Below are 18,140 nucleotides of genomic sequence, written 5' to 3'. Positions count from 1 at the left end.
GAATCTTTGATTTGAATATTGCCTCTGATTATTTCCTCCTTGATTGGAGTTGTTATGTTCCCTCCAGGAAAAGTTAGGATGATTCTTCCACCCCGGATTGTAGGTGTTGGAATAAGGATTATTTTGGGAATTGCCCAACAAAACCTTGACTTCCTCGTCAAAATCTGCACCGCAATCTGCACTGGCATGAGGACCACCGCATGTTCCACAATGGATACTATCCACATTAGATATCTTGGCTGCCTGTAACTGTTGTTGCATAGCTGTCATTTGTTGAGATAATTGCTTGTTTGAAGCAACCATCCTATCATACGCTTCTATTTTCAGTACACCCCTTCTGTTTTGGCGGTCATTGGTAGAGTTCACTGCACTTTAGCCATTTTATTGATTAAGTCCCAACCTGCTTGAGCTGAAAGAGCATCAAATTCGCCACTAGCTGCTGCTCCCAAGTTTGATCTGGCAAAATCAGCCAAGCTGTCATAAAACCTCTCCACCTGTGCTCCCAAAGTGAGGTTGTGCTAAGAGCACTTCCTTAACAGTTTCTTGAACCGCTCTAGAGCTTCATGGAGATTTTCAGTATCTTCCTGTTTAAAAACCAGGATGTCGTTCTTCAGCTTCCTCAGCAAGGTACGATGGAAAAACTTTTTAGTGAATTTCTTAGCTAAATCTTCCCAAGTTGTTATGCTGCCTTGAGGTTGGGAGTTAAGCCACTCCTCAGATGTGTCCCTTAGTGAAAAAGGAAAGAGTTGCAAACGAACAAGCTCGGGGTTGGGAAGACGTGTAGTACTGCAGTTTCTGATGAACCGCTCTAGATGAGCATGAGCATCTTCAGTGGCAGATCCTCCATATTGATGTTGACTAATCAGGTTGATGAGTGCAGGTCTGAGTTCAAAGTTCTGAGCCTTGGCATTCTGAGGGGCTATACTTCCTGAGTAATCATAACTCATGACAGGTTCATTCAGATCCCTAAGGGGGCGGTTGGCCTCCTCTAGCTCTCTTTCTTGTTGGATTCGGCACACGGCTTCTTGCACCCGTTCCTCTTGAGTCCTTGCGAACTCCGCTCGAAGTCGCGCTTCCAATTCAGCATTCGGTTCAGCTGCCATTGCAGATGAAAGGGCTCTTCTTTGTTGTGCTAACTAGTAATGAAAGGTGCGGTCGATTTCTGGATCAAAAAGCAATGCCTCTGGATCAACTGTACATCGCATACACTGAACACACTAATTAGAAGCACCCGTTCAATAAAGATGGAATAAAAAAAATTGAAAGACAAAAAAAATCTAAACAAAAGAGATTAATTAAAACTAATATTGGAAAGACAGTCCCCGGCAACGGCGTCAAAAACTTGATAGCTCCTTTGCTAGTGTACAAAGTTGCCCGTAGTAATATATTATCGATCCCTCGAGGATTGTGATTCAATAATAATTTCTATTAATTCTCTTATTTATATTTATAAAAGTAAAAACCAATTTCGGATTTTAGAAGTAGTGATGTTGAAGCAATAAGTAACACAGAAAATTAAACAGATTTGAGAATTCAGTTGGGGAAAATAGTACTCGGGTATGTTTCACCTATTTGTCCTATGATTCAATTCTAACAATATTTATATGAACTCAGTAATCCTCTCTTCGGCGATCTAGCCTTTATTCTAGGATGTTGATAACTCACACGCCATAGACTTCCAATTCAAATACTAAGTCTGTTTTACGAGCACCTAGACATGAGAATTGAAGATTAAGTCCTAATTAAACTTGCCAACGCAACTAGGTTCTACTCTTGAATCAAGCAGTAGGGAACGCCTAATCGAATTGAATCCTTATTTCTCTAATTCCTAATCAACTTCCGTTCTCATAGAAATTAACAAATTCCTTGCGTGCACTCAAGAATAAACAATATAAATTGATTCAATTACGAAGATTGGAAAAGAGAATTCATATAAATAACGATTCAAATCAAAACATCATTCAAAAAGAATTCACAACCCAAGTACTAAAAGAAGTTTAGCAAAAAATGACCATAATCAAGAATTCAAGAGAAAGAAAAAATAGCGCCTAAAGTCTCCAGGAGAAACCTTGCAAAAGCTCTCAAAATCCTAAAAAGTTTGTGCTCAATTCCAATAAAAAAAAAACTCCTCCCTCTCTTAATCAAAACCTTATATATATATATATATATATATATTATCTATCTATTATAATAATAATAAAATCCTTCTCAAATCAAGTTCTGTTTTCCTACTTTTTTTTTCCGTTCCAATCACGTGCTGCTACTTTATCAAATAAGACAAAACTTTGTCCTTTACTTCTTCCACGTGTCAGAAGCTCATTGGCTCGTACTTTAAATAGAGTGCAATCCAGTGCTCTTCGAACCACCATATTACGGTGAACATCTTCCAGGACAATGCCACATGGCAGGGACAAAGCAACAGCCCTTTGATCTCCTGCGGATGCATGGCAGCTCCGTGGACCAGCAGCTCCGGATCAGATCTCTTTTCTGATTTTCTCTTTTCTTTTTATTCCGAAAATCCTAAATAAAATAACAAGATAAATCAAAATCAAATACTAAAAAGATAATAATCCAAAAATAAACAACTTAAATCCTAACGAAATCTATAATTTAAAAAGTGCTAATTAATGATAAGATAAAAACTACTAAAATCTACTAAATCATAATAAAAAATCATAAAATCCTAAAATAAATAAAAATACGAAATTTACTTAAAACTATCATAAAAACTAATTAAAACTCAGATAATAAATTAAAAATAAAATAAAAGACTCATACAAATACCCTTATATCCCCGGGTCAACAGAGCCTATCATGTTGACACACTTTAGCACTGGCATCTTCTTTTTCCAAAATGCATCTAGGATGCATTGGAGTCTTGGCTGGCGTACATTCTATCATGTTAAACTTCTTCAGAAGTTCCTTTGTGTACTTGCTCTGATGGATGTATGTTGCTTCTGGTTGTTGATCAACTTGAATACCTAGAAAGTACTTAAGTTCTCCCATCATACTCATCTCAAATTCAGCCTGCATCATCTTAGAAAATTCATTGCAAAGAGATGTATTAGCATATCCAAATATGATATCATCAACATAAATTTGCACAATCAAGATGTCATCTTTGTATGACTTGCAAAAGAGAGTTGTATCTACTTTACCCCTTACAAACTCATTGTCCAGAAGGAATGAGCTTAATCTCTCATACCATGCTCTAGGAGCTAGCTTCAGACCATAGAGAGATTTCTTCAACTTAAAGACATGGTCAGGGTTTTTCTCATCTTCAAATCCAGGAGGTTGGTGCACATAAACTTCTTCAGAGATGTATCCTTTCAAGAAAGCACTCTTGACATCCATTTGATGAAGAACTATGTTGTGATTCACAGAGAATGAGATCAGCAGTCTGATTGCTTCCAATCTTGCTACTGGAGCAAAAGTTTCAGTGTAATCTATCCCTTTTGCTGACTGTAGCCTTGAGCAACTAGTCTTGCTTTGTTTCTGACTACTTCTCCTTTCTCATTTAACTTGTTTTTGTAGACCCACTTGGTTCCAATGATGTGAGCACCTTTGGGTTTCTGGACCAGGTTCCAAACATCATTCTTGGAGAATTGATTCAATTCTTCTTCCATAGCCAGAATCTAGTCCTTGTCTTGAAGAGCTTCATCAACAGATTTTGGTTCAATCAATGACACCAATCCTTTTAAGCTTAATAGAGTTTCTTCTGAAGGTTTGGACACTGATTTGGTTCTGACTGGTTCATCTTTGTTCCCCAGAATCAGTTCCTTAGGGTGAGAGGCAATCACTCTGCTCTTCTTCTGATGAGGCGGATCAGAGGAATCAGGTACTTCTGGTGTAGTTGCCTCTGGCTCAGCATCTTCTGAAGCTTGGCCTTCATAAAAAACAGTTATGCTTATATCTGCAAACTTTTCAACTAGCTTTAACTTGTCAAAGTCAAGCTTATCGTCAAATCTAACATGAATAGACTTGAATGAAATATTCTGATTGATTATTTCATGAAGCTGAGTACATATATATATACAAGAGTTTAGGGATAGCTAAATAAGGAAAAGATCTATCCTAATAAAAGATAAAATATACTAAATATATTTATTCCCTATTTATTTAATCTACATATCTCAACACTCCCCCTCAAGTTGGAGCATATAAATCGTATGCATCCAGCTTGTCACATATATATTTTATCCGGGGACCTCGTAAAGACTTGGTAAAAATATCAGCCAGCTGATCTTGAGAGCAAACAGAAGAAGTCTTGATAGAACCACAAAGAATCTTCTCCCTAATAAAATGACAATCAACTTCTATATGTTTTGTTCGTTCATGAAAAACCGGATTAGAAGAAAGATGTAAAGCTGACTGATTGTCACATACTAAGTTCATAGGAGTAATCGCACAAAACTTCAACTCCTGAAGTAAGTGCTTCAACCACAAGAGCTCACACGTAGTATGAGCCATAGCACGATACTCAGCTTCGGTGCTTGATCTAGCAACAACACTTTGTTTCTTACTCTTCCAAGAGATGAGATTTCCACCAATAAAAACACCATAACCAGAGGTGGATCTCCTATCACCTGCATCACCTGCCCAATCCGCATCTGAATATCCAGTAATACTAGTATGACCTCTATCAGTATAAACAAGACCTTTTCCAGGCGACCCTTTTATGTATTGAAGTATCAGAATAACAGCCTGCCAATGACTCTTACAAGGAGAGTTTAAAAACTGACTAACAACACTAACAGAGAATGATATATCAGGCATGGTCATTGTGAGATAATTCAACTTTCCTACTAACCTCCTATATCTTCCTGGATCAGAATAAGGCTCCCCCTGGTTAGGCAGAAGCTTCACATTAGGGTCCATAGGAGTATCCGCAGGCTTGCAGTTAAGAAGGCTCGTTTCTTCCAAAATATCAAGCGCATACTTTCTTTGACAAATAGCAATGCCAGACTTTGACTGAGCTACCTCAATCCCAAGAAAGTAATGCAAAGATCCAAGATCCTTAGTCTGAAAATGCTGAAACAGGTGCTGCTTAAGAGCTTGTATGCCCTCTTGGTCATCACCGGTGATTACAATATCATCCACATAGACAACAAGATAAATGAACCTCTTTGAGGATGAACACCTAAAGAAGACTGAGTGATCCGCTTCACAACGAACTAACCCAAACTGCTGAATAACATTGCTGAAACGGCCAAACCAAGCTCGGGGTGATTGTTTCAGACCAAACAGAGACTTTTGCAATTTACAAACTAGTCCTGACTCCCCCTGAGCAATAAACCCCGGTGGTTGCTCCATATAGATCTCTTCTTCCAAATCACCATGTGAGAAAGCATTTTTAATATCCAGCTGAAACAAGGGCCAATGTCGCATAGCAGCCATGGCCAAAAATAAACGGACAGATGCCATCTTTGCAACTGGTGAAAAAGTATCACTATAATCCAAGCCATAAACCTGAGTGTACCCTTTGGCAACAAGACGAGCCTTCAATCGATCAATATGTCCATCAGGGCCTACTTTAACATTAAAGACCCAACGACACCTAACAATAGATTTCCCTGCATGAAGAGGAACAAGCTCCCATGTATTATTAGACTCTAAAGCTGTCATCTCGTCAATCATCGCTTGACACCAACCTTTGTGAGATAGGGCCTCCTGTATAGTCTTAGGTACAGTAATGGAAGATATGGTAGAAACAAAAGCGTAGTATGCAGGGGACAAGCGATGATATGAGAGAAAATTATAAATAGGATGGGGATTACGAGTAGAATGACTACCTTTCCGAAGGGCAATGGGCAAGTCAACAGGATCCGAAGCAGGAGAGGAGGCTTGATGAGGAACCAAATCACATGTCACATTTTCTGCAGAAACTGAGTCGTGGGGCTCATCCGTTACTGTACGTCGTGGGCGACGCTCATAAGTAATGCGATAACGAGACATATCAGGAGCTGGCGCTGATGGAGTGGAAGTGTCTGCTTGAGGAGTAACGACCGAAGATGGTGACATAGACACTTGAGGAACAGGTAAAACCACAGGAAATATATCTAGATCAGATTGTTGACCAGTTGTAACAATGTAAGGTGTATCTTCAAAGAACGTGACATCTGCAGAAGTGTAGAACTTATGTGTGGATGGAGAGTAACACTTATACCCTTTTTGAACACGAGAGTAACCTAAAAAACACATTTGACAGCCCGAGCAGACATCTTATCACGACCTGGTGAAAGATCATGAACAAAGCAAGTACAACCAAAGACACGAGGCAGAACACAAAATGAAGATTCCCTAGGATACAACATGGAATGAGGAATCTGATTACCCAAAACAGATGATGGCATCCGATTTATCAAATATCCTGCAGTCAAAACAGCTTCACCCCAAAACTTTAAAGGTGCATTAACATTGATCAATAAAGTACGAGCCGTATCCACAATATGTCTATGTTTTCTCTCAGCTACCCCATTTTGTTGGGGTGTATGTGGACAACTAGACTGATGTATAATGCCATGAGACTTCATAAAAGAGTTAAAGGAATCAGAAAAATACTCTTTAGCATTATCACTTCGCAGAACACGAATTTTCTTATCAAATTGAGTTTCAATTTCATGACAAAAGTTTTGAAAGATACTAAACAACTCAGATCTATCTTTCATTAAAAATATCCAAGTACACCGGGAGAAATCATCAATAAAACTGACATAATACCTATATCCTAAGATAGAAGAAACACGACTTGGACCCCAAACATCATAATGAATAACATCAAATGGATGTAGGGCCCTTTTATTGACACTACTAGGAAAAGACAACCTAACATGCTTCCCAAGCTGACATGACTCGCATTCCAAAGACTCTAACTGCGACAAGTAAGGCACCATCTTCTTTAATTTGTCCAAACTCGGATGTCCCATACGACGATGAAGTAAACTCGGAGACTCAGCAGCAGCCGCACAAATTGCAGAAGATGGTTGTTGTAGATAATAGAGACCATGTGATTCAGATCCTGCTCCAATCATCCGTCCCGTACTCCGGTCCTGTATAAAGAAGGAATCAGAGGTAAAAGTTATGGCACAACCTAATGATTTGGTTAGTTTTCTGATAGAAATAAGATTAAAAGCACAGCCCGAAACTAATAGAACAGAACTCAAAGGTAGTGTAGGAAGAGGAGATGTCTGCCCAACACCGGTGGCTTGTACTTTCGAGCCATTTGCAAAGGTAACTCAAAGGTAGTGTAGGAAGAGGAGATGATCGTTGAGCGCCCTTCAGCTGGAGATATTCCTTGTACTCATCAGCTGAGAATGAGTGGTTCTTTGCACCATCTGATTCAACCTTGGACTCCATAGACTGTGCGACATTAGCAGTTTTGTCTGGAAACCCAACTAGAGAGTAACAACGATCCTGTGTGTGTCCATCCCTCTTACAGTAAGAACAATGGAGATTTCCTCTACCTCCTTTTCCACGTCCACCACCTTTACGACCATGACCTCGACCCCCTGACTCAAAAGAATTTGATATGAGAGCAGAGGAGTCAGAGGCTGTATGAGATTCAAGTCTAGCTGAAGTGGCAGATGAAGGAACACGAAGTAAACGATTAATAAGCTCCTCCGCGGTAGGAATATTGGGATTAGTAAGGGTCTGGTTTCGAACAGATTCCAGATCCTTATGGAGACCATGCAAAACAAACACCATGAACATATTGTCAAGTTTCTCCAGCACCTTCTTCAAATCGTCATTAACCAGCATTGACTTCAGCTCCACAATGGTAGATTGTGCCTTATTCAGGTAAGACGGCAAATTAAGATCAGTCATCTGGAGATTTGCCAAATTACGTACTGAATCATACAACCGTTGAATATCATTAGCATCGATGTCCTGTGCCTTTTTCCACACATCATAACATGTTTTGTAGGGACGAAAGTGAACAATCTGTCTAGGTTCAATTGCCTGGTATAATAAAGAAACAAGTTGATAATCAGCCTTCTCCCATTCCTTCTTCTCAGAAGCATCAATATCAGCACACTTTTTAGTAAGGTGCTCGGACAAACCTTGACCCAAAAACCAGATCTCAACAGCATTGGACCAATCTAGATAATTTGCCTCATTCAACTTCTCAGAAGTGATAACAGGAGTCCCAGAAAAAGAAAATGAGATGAGACTCTTCTTCTCACCCTTGGGAGACTTATCCTTCAACAAATCCTCCATGAAGAAAAAGAACAAACAGAAACAGGGAAAACAACCGCAACCAAACAAATCCAAACACACTTCAAACGAAAGGCTCACTGACTGGAACAGGCCAAAAAACAGAAACAAGAGACCTCAAACACAGAAACGAACCACAGAAGAGGAATCTTGGAATAAAAACAAGCAAACCCAGAAAAATTGTCAGCGACGACCGGCGGCGGCGACAGCGGCTGGCGGTGGCGGCTGATCACGACACAGTGGTGGCAGCAGCAGACTATGGTAGCAGCAGTCAACAGCAGTGGTGGTGGCCGGTGGTTGCTTCCGGAATTCTAACTGGTAAAAATAAGGGTTAGCCTACGACGGCTGAAACCCTAAACTAAACTAGTAAACCAGAGGGAGACTTGAATCAGAAAGCTCTGATACCAACTTGAATGAAATATTCTGATTGATTATTTCATGAAGCTGAGTACATATATATATACAAGAGTTTAGGGATAGCTAAATAAGGAAAAGATCTATCCTAATAAAAGATAAAATATACTAAATATATTTATTCCCTATTTATTTAATCTACATATCTCAACAAATAGATTCTTCAATAGTTCCAGATTCAACATTATAAATCCTATAACCTTTAGAGCGATCAGAATAACCAAGTAATAGACATTTAGAGGACTTAGAATCAAATTTATGCAATGTATCCTTAGTATTTAAAACATAGCAAACACAACCAAAATGATGAAAATAAGAAATGTTGGGCTTTGTATTCTTCCACAATTCATAAGGAGTCTTATTCAGAATTGGTCTGATAGAGATTCTGTTCTGAATGTAACACGTTGTGTATACTGCCTCGGCCTAGAAGTGCTTTGCCATGCCAGTTTCTTGGATCATGGTTCTAGCCATCTCTTGGAGAGTTCTATTTTTCCTTTCAACGACACCATTCTGCTGAGGAGTTGTAGGACAAGAGAAATCATGTGATATCCCATAGGTATAGATTAGATCCTCAAACTTCTCATTCTCAAACTCTCCACCATGATCACTTCTGGCACGCACAATCCTGCAACCCTTCTCGTTTTGCACTTGGGCAACAAAGGTAGAGAACACAGAATGAGACTCATCCTTGCGTCTTAAGAATTTTACCCATGTCCAGCGGCTATAGTCATCAACAATGACCATCCCATATTTCTTGCCACCTATAGACTCAGTTTTCACTGGTCCAAATATGTCAATATGCAGAAGTTCCAATGACCTTGAAGTGGAAACAACATTCTTTGCCTTGAATGAGACTTTTGTAGATTTTCCCTTCTGACATGCTTCACAAAGAGCATCTGAAGAGAACTTCAGAGTGGGTAAGCCCCTGACAAGGTCAAGCTTACACAGCTGAGAAATCTTTCTCATACTGGCATGCCCTAACCGTCTATGCCATACCCATTGCTCCTCATTAACAGAAAGAAGACACTTTACTTTCTGAGATTCCAACTCAGATAATCTGATCTTATTGATGTTGTTCCGCCTCTGGCTGTTAAAAAGAACAGAGCCATCGATCTGACTTATAGCCCTGCAAGACTTTTGATTGAAAATAATGTCATAACCCTTGTCAGCTAATTGACATATTGACAAAAGATTATGCATTAAACCGTCTACCAACGGAACATTATCAATGCATGGACTCTTACCAACACTTATGGTACCAGAACCAATGATCTTACCCTTCTCATTGCCTCCAAACCAACTTCACCTCTAGGTTTAAGTTTTAGGTCTTGGAACATACGCTTTTCTCCTGTCATGTGTTGCGAGGATCCACTGTCCAGATACCATGATTGGTGTTTCAGTGGAGCGATCAAGGATATCTGCAACATAGATAATCTTTTCCTTAGGTACCCCCTTTCTGGGTCCTTTCTTGTTAGTTACCCCAGAAGTTCTGACAACTTTGGGTTTCTCAACATGATAATACAGGGGAATCTGAGCATGATATTTAGACATAGAGAAGGTTCCCTTTTTGAGGGGGGGATGAGCAACTTCAATAGTTAAAGGTTCAGGCAATATAGTACCATAAGGTACAAAATGTTCATACAAGGACTTTGTTTTAGGCATAGGAGGCTCCTTTCTACTGGGTCTAGAATAGCCAATGCCATTCATTCCATTTCTGCTCACGCCATAGATCATTGAAGCCATCAAGCTTCTATCTATGCTCTTAGCTAGGAATCTTTGAAAAGCCTTTTCATATTTTGATTCATTCTTAACATCAGAGGCATCATAGGCAACAACTTCTTCTAATTTAGCAATTTGATTCTTGAGCACAGAGTTAGAGTTAACTAAAACATGGTTACTCTCATTTAATTCAGAAATATTTTTCTCATGTTCAACAGAAGTTTTAGAGGCAGCAGAGTAATTCTTTTTCAACTTTTTATGCTTAGTCAAAAGAGAGTTATATTTATCCATAATTTCAGACAAGGCATCTTTGAGTTCAGAAATTGAGAAAGATGCAAATACCTCATTTTCATCATCTGAGTCTGGCTCTTCTTCTGATACAGATTCAGCATTAGGTGCATCATTTGATCTTGCTTCCTTGTCCTTGACAACCGCCATGAGTCCTTCTACGACTTCACCATCAGAATCAACTTCTTTTGAATCTGAGTCATCAAAAGTCACCATGAGACCTTTCTTTGCTTTGAAGTGCTTCTTAGGCTTCTTGTCCTTTTTCAGCTTGGGACAATCACTCTTGTAATGTCCAGGTTCTTTGCATTCGAAACAAGTGACTTCTTTTGATGAGGACTTCTTTTGACCGGATGACGATTCATGCTTTCCTTTGGCCTTTGTTGAACCTTTGTACTTGTTCTGCCTATGCTTCCAGATGTGGTTAAGCTTTCTGGAGATCAATGTTAGCTCATCTTCATCAGAATCTTCAGAGGATTCTTCGGATTCTTCTACTGCTTGAAGTGCCTTGGGCTTTTCAGATTTGGATTTCAAGGCTATAGACTTCTTCCTCTGAGTTTGATGCTCAGCGCGATCTAACTCATGACTCTTCAGCATGCTTATGAGTTCTTCTAAACTCAACTGGTCAATATCTCTGGAAAACTTCAAGGAAGTTATCAGAGGTACCCAATTCTCAGAAAGATCTCTAAGGATCCTCTTGACATGGTTAGCAGTGGTGTAACCTTTGTTGAGAACTCTTATTCCAGCAATAATCAACTGGAATCTGGAAAACATGTCGCCAATGGATTCGTTGGGTTCCATTTGGAAGGATTCATACTTTTTGATCAAAGACAACGCCTTTGTCTCTTTCACTTCTTTGTTTCCTTCATGAGTCATCTTCAAGGAATCAAAGATGGACTTAGCAGAATCACGATCAGTAATCTTCTCATATTCTTCATATGAGATAGCGTTGAGAAGAATGGTTCTAGCTCTATGATGATCTTTGTAGTCCTTATTCTGCTCACCTGTCATCTTGTCTCTTGAGATCTTTTCGCCATTAGCATCAACTGGACGCGTGTAGCCATCCACAACGATATCTCAGAGATCTGCATCGAAGCCAAGAAAGAAACTTTCAATTCTATATTTCCAGTACTCAAACTTTTCTCCATCAAAGACAAGAGGCTTTGCATTGTAGTAGTATTTTTGCGCATCACTGGTGGTCGTCATCACAGTTTTTCACATCGGCCCGGATCACTGAACACTGTTAGGTGTGGTAATCAGAACTTGCGCTCTGATACCAATTGAAGGTATGAAAAACGATAGAAGGGGGGGTTGAATAGCGTTTTGAAATAAAAAGTTTTTCCCTCTTAAGATTACAGAAAATCTTTTCCAGAACTGAAAACACAAAGTGCAGAGATAATAGATGGAGAGAAGCACACAGGTATTTTATCCTGGTTCACTTGAAAATCGCTCAAGCTAATCCAGTCCACCCGTTAAGGTGATTTCTTCCTTCTTAGAATGAAGGCAATCCACCATTCAAAGTTTCTTACAACTGCACTAGCAACCTGCATAGTGACTATCAATACAATGAACTAACAAACACTAAGATTCACTCTCTTAGTCTTCTCCAGGATCTGACCAACCTTGGTCCCTTAAGGAAATACAAACTCACTGTTTGAAAGATTTGGTTTACAATGTAGTGCTTCTAAGAAAGCTAAGGTAAACACAATAAGAACAAATGAAGAAATATTGCTAAGAGAATCGGTTGAATATTTGCTTGAGTTTTGCACAAATTTTCTTAACTTCTTTCTTCCATCTTCAACCTCTATATATACTCCAAGGTTTAGGGTTGTAGCCGTTGCATGGAATGCTACCGTTGGAGGGCAAATCCGGAACTTCCAAATTCTGCTATGGCTGAACATCTTAGGTAAGGCCGTCAAAATAGTACACTTGCTTTTGTACTTGAATAGCGACGTGAGCCTTAGCCTAGTTGACTTCCGATCTGGCGACGCTTCGTGTTGGGATGCGTGATCCTCTGACCTTCGCAGCTTCTGCTTCTGGACTGTTCATCAAAACTTCTGGTCATCAGAGTTGGAAGTACTTGGTCTTCAGAGCGAGCTTACTCTTGGACTTCAGAGTCTTCACTTCTTAGCTTCTGGACCTTCAGAGCATCTGATCATCAGAGCTTCTAGTCTTCAGAACTTGAAGTGATCTGAATCCACATCAGAGCTTATAATCTTCAGAACTTCTGAAGCAATTACTATTGTTCAAACAGAACACAGTGAGAGCGAAAGTGTTGCGTTGGCTACTCTTTTTGCTTTGTGCTTCTGATAAGTGTGTTTTTAGACCAGAGTCAGAGCCTGTCAATTAAACACTCAGAGAACAACGTTAGAGTATCATAATTGTTCATACACAATAATTAACTTGTAATCATCAAAAGATAGAGTTGTACTACCTGACCAAATCTTGGTCTTACATGAGAGACTCAGTACATTCCTTCTGGAAAATGGGTTCGTAAGGGGTAAAGTGGATACAACTCTCTTTTGCAAATCTAACAAAAATGGTATTCTGATTGTGCAAATCTATGTTGACGATATTATATTTGGCTCTGCTAATTCTTCTCTTTGCAAGGAATTTTCTAAGTTAATGCAGGCTGAATTTGAAATGAGTATGATGGGAGAACTCAAATACTTTATGGGAATTCAAGTAGATAAACAACCAGAAGCAATGTACATTCATCAAAGTAAATATACCAAAGAACTTATGAAGAAGTTAAACATGTCAGAATGTACTCCTGCTAAGACACCAATGCATCCTACATGCATTTTGGAGGTAGAAGACACAAGCTCAAAGGTTTGTCAGAAGCTCTATCGTGGTATGATAGACTCTCTTCTCTATATGACTGCATCCAAGCTAGATATTCTGTTTAGTGTACATCTGTGTGCTCGTTTCCAATCAGATCCTAGATAAACTCACTTAACTGTTGTTAAGAGAATTCTCAAATATCTGAAAGGTTCTACTAACCTAGGCTTGATGGGAAGTAAATTAGTCTCATGGGCGAGCAAGAGGCAATCTACAATTGCACTATCTACTGCAGAGGCAGAATACATCTCAGCAGCTATTTGCAGCACTCAGATGCTATGGATGAAACATCAGCTAGAAGATTATCAAATCTTTGAGAGCAATATTCCAATCTATTGTGACAACACTGCTGCTATTTCTCTAAGTAAGAATCCTATCTTACACTCAAGGGTCAAGCATATTGAGGTAAAGTATCACTTTATTAGAGATTATGTTCAGAAGGGCGTACTTCTTCTGAAGTTTGTGGATACTGACCATCAATGGGCAGATATTTTCACAAAGCCCTTAGCAGAGGATAGATTTAAGTTTATTCTGAAAAATCTGAATATGGACTTTTGTCCAGTATGAAGATGGATCAGAATCTCTGACTATGATACTTCCTTATCAGAAGTTGTCTAGCTCAGAATGTTACTTAATCAGAAGCTGGGTACCCATTGATATTCCTTCTGTTATAAGACATTAAACGCGTGTCAGATTTATTCTGATGCCTTGTTCCTTGTGCCTCTCGGGAATTTCTATTGTAATGATCACATCTACTTAATTCTCCACTGCGTGTTATTAGTATTTATTGCTTATTATTGCCACATTAATTTCTGGTCGTTGATATTTGCTTTTGCCTTTTGGTTTTTCAACTACTCGACGGTTACCTTCCAAAACCACTATTAACCCACGTTCCCACACACGTTCCCATCACCTCACTCATTCACACAAGTTTTCAAATCTCTAAGTGTTTAGTATTCTCTCTGTTCTCTCTCTCTTATCTTCATCCCTCTCTACCCAAAACCTTCAACCTTCATCATATCTCAATTCAACTCCTCTGATCCACAAGAACAAGCTGAACTTGAGCACTTGGCTGAGTACATGGCTACGGAATGGGCAGAAAAGGCTGCCGCTGAAGGAACTTCAAGGTTTCCAACAATGTTTGTTGGACTTCCCACCGGGCAATCTGCTCCAAGGGAGACATCTCAACCCAGAAATGAAGAACAACCACAACAACAAGAGGAAATCGACTTGGAAGATGAATAGCAAGTCATCCCTATCACTTAGAGGACTGTTGCTGTCCACTGCACCTTCAAGGTTGAAGAACTCACTGTTCTCAAGGAAGTGAGGGTAGACTTCAAGAATTTGGCTGATAATGGCATCGACATTCGACCGGAAATGGAAGCTCAAGGCTGGGAAAACTACTTTGACAGGCTATCTGGGCCAATCTATGCAAAATTGGTGAAGGAGTTCTAGAAACACGCTGAGTATGACAACTACTATGTTGTCTCACATGTTCTGGGAATGAAGTTTGGAGAAGGAAGGCGTTTCCAGAATGTGGACAACAGGCTTCCTGAGATGAAGACAATCATCAACAAGGAGCTATTCGTCAATTGGGATCCAAAGAAGACTGAATACAAGTCAAGTGATCTTCGTCCAACTCTGAGGGTTTGGCACAAGATCATCCTCTCATGAATCAATCCAAGGACGCTGCCAAGCTCCTCTGTCTACATCAACGCTACCCAAAAGCTGATGATTTTTCTCATCAAGGAGAAAAAGAAGTTGTGTCTACCCTTCTTCATCTTCTCCTACTTGAAGGAGTGCATCAAGAAGTCCAGACTCATAGGCGGTGAGAAAAAGAATGCAATATACTACATTCCCTTTGGGAAAATCCTCTCTGACATCTTTGTGGGGAGCAAGTTAGTCCAAGCTCTGACTGACGCATGCCGCACAGAGGATCTGACCGCAACTTTTGGAGAAGCCTTCAACGTGAAGAAGATGAAGATAGTGACAGTTACTACCGTTCCCTATTCTGACGAGCCTCAGGTGGAAATCATCCAGAAGAGGATCATCATTGATGACTATCCTCTATGGACAAGGCTGGACTCTCAAGACGCTATTCAGGAGTATGTAAATCTTCTGAGGGAACAATGAGTTGAAGTGGACTTTGAAGAATTCTACAACTCTCTTCCAGAATATCCGCTAGACATGTCAAGACCCTCCAGGAAGATGCCCCAAGAGTCAGACTCTGAAACTGAGAAGAAGTCCAAGAAGAAGAAGGCCAAGAAAATCAAGACAGAAACAAAGGCTGCTAAGCCTCAACCAACTCAAAGCAGAGCTCCAAGGATCACCAGATCATCTGCCAAGGAGTCAAGTAAGTCTCAAGCCGCTGTTTCTTCTGCTTCTATCATTTCTGTTAATGTCATTCCATCTTCTACTCCATCTCAAACACTCCCTCCTTTTTCTGCCCCACTTATTCCCAAATACCAATCTCTTACAACCCCTATTCCTTCAACTTTTGCCATTTCCACAACTGCTATCGCAGTCACAACCACCTCAGAACAACACATCCTTCACCTCCTAAACCAGACCTTCTGGATCGCATTCGTGAAGCATCCTCTCCCCCAACTCCTCAAATCATCCAACTCCCCTTCCGAAATAACCCAGATCAACCTCAAACGTCCTCTCCTATAAACACATCCTCCACTGAAAGAGAATTCCAACAAGTTCTGAAAGAAAGAAATTCTGGACCATCAGACGCCATCTTTAACCCTATTCCACACACCTCTCCTCTTTATAATCCCACACCCTTAAGTGTGGTATTTCCTCCTTTCTCTTCACCAGATTCACCACAAGTCTCCCTATCTAAATACTCTCTAGTAACCTCAACAGACATCGTGTTCTCTAACCCTGCACCTCAAACCCTTCCAGATCAGACCACTACTGATTAGGTAACTAAGAATTTGCCTCCAGCCTCTGAAGTAGAAACTTCTGCTCAAGCTGTTTCTGAAGCAACCAGCTCTAACCGTGCTGCTGCCACTCAACCTTCTCCTCAACTAAATCTCCCAATCATTCCATATACTTATCCAGAGCCTACCAATCTTCTGGAATGCATTAACATTTTTAATGATAGGGCAACAACGAGGCTAAGAAATCTCTACGCTTTAACTGGCTCAAGTGAGAAGCCTAATCTGGTTGATGCACAATGGGAGCAATTCTGTAGCTGGATGCAAAGTTATATTGAGGACATGCATGCATTTGCGGATCAAGAGCGTTTTGACTAGGTTGAACCTGCAAGGGTAAAGAAAGAAGTTATGGCTGAAAGAAGACAAGTTCTTCTGGAATCCAAACTCTTCATAAATCTGAGAGAAACAATTCAGAATACAAGAAACTGGGAAGAACACTCTGATGAAGCATTAGCACAAAGAGCACAAGCTGAAGCTCAGGAAGCTGAACTGGAAAAACTTGTTGCTCAAGCTGAAGAGATGGCAAGAGCTGCTGCTGCCAGGATTGAGGCTACCAAGTTAGAAGCTGCCAAGAAGGAAGCTGCTTGCTTGGAAGCTCTGGAAAGAGCCGCCAAGTTGGAAGCTGAAGCTGTTGCCTTAAAGGCTCAAGCCATTGATTCTGCTTCTACTTCTGAATCTGCTCCTGATCCGATTGCAACCTCTGCCTTGGTTGTAAGCACTGCCTTAGTTGCTACTTCTGCTCCTAACCCTTCTTCATTGCAAGCTGCTCTGCCTACTTCTGCTCAACCTAACCTCTCAACGCTGGCAACAACACTTAATGGTTTTCAGAGGCATATTGAAGAATGTTGGTCAATTCGCAAGTGCACGAATACCTCCGGGTTTTAAAATATCGAACCACAGGGATTGTGAGTGAGAATTGTTGATTTAAGTCTAAAGTTTGCAAGTTTCTAAAGCAATAAAATTCAGAAATTGGTTTTGGTTGTTTGTGACAAAAGTTTTGCAAAAGAGCAATGTTGAATATGTTGTAAATAACAATTGATAGAAAATTGCCTTGGGTTGATGATCATCTAATCCATTTTAGTCCACCTATCCTATGCATGTGTCACCTTGATTTATCTCTTGTTGTTATAGCCTATGTACTTACTAGTTGATTCCTCACAAAAGTAATTCTCTCAAACTGAAAGTTAAGCCCAATTCCTTGCGTACTTAAACATTCATAAGAGGTTCATAAGCATGTATATTCAGGCCAACAAAACCCTACCCTCACTCTATGCCTAGAAGCAAGTATAGAAGGATCTATTTCAATTCATGTCCCTAAATCATAACAAACTTCCATTTGATTATAATCTAGCCTATAGCAAAGGTGCACCAAAGCTAAACATGCATAATGGAAATGAAATACAAGATTAAATCAAGAACTCATGCATAGAGATAGGATTTAACAAACTAAAACTTCATAGAATCTCTTAACCCAAAGCAAAAAGGAAACTAGCCACTCATGGCTAGTGAATTCATGCAGAAAATGTAATGAAAACCTGAGAAAAATACAAGTTGGAAGCCTTCCTACAGCCCCAAAGTTCTCCTCAGCTCTCAAACTTGATCCAAAATGAGCAAAATGTCTCAATGTGTCAAAGAAATTGGCCTAAACCTTATTTATACACAAAAAATACGAGTCTGGGCGCTCAGGCGCCAATTCAGAGCGCCTGAGCGCCAATTGCATGC

At 39.9% G+C, this 18,140-nt stretch overlaps 1 non-coding gene across 1 annotated transcript; it reads left to right on the top strand.

Annotated features, from left to right (window-relative positions):
- The first annotated feature begins 510 nt into the window (after window positions 1-510).
- LOC130709647 (small nucleolar RNA R71) lies at window positions 511-617 on the top strand. The gene has a single exon (XR_009010125.1). It is a non-coding gene; the product is annotated as a small nucleolar RNA R71 (small nucleolar RNA).
- Window positions 618-18,140: the final 17,523 nt, after the last annotated feature.

This window comes from Lotus japonicus, chromosome 3 (genome assembly GCF_012489685.1).
Source record: "Lotus japonicus ecotype B-129 chromosome 3, LjGifu_v1.2".
In the NCBI taxonomy this organism is placed as follows: domain Eukaryota; kingdom Viridiplantae; phylum Streptophyta; class Magnoliopsida; order Fabales; family Fabaceae; genus Lotus; species Lotus japonicus.
The sequence above is the reverse complement of the archived record's forward strand: the minus strand, read 5'-3'. Positions and strand labels throughout refer to the sequence as shown.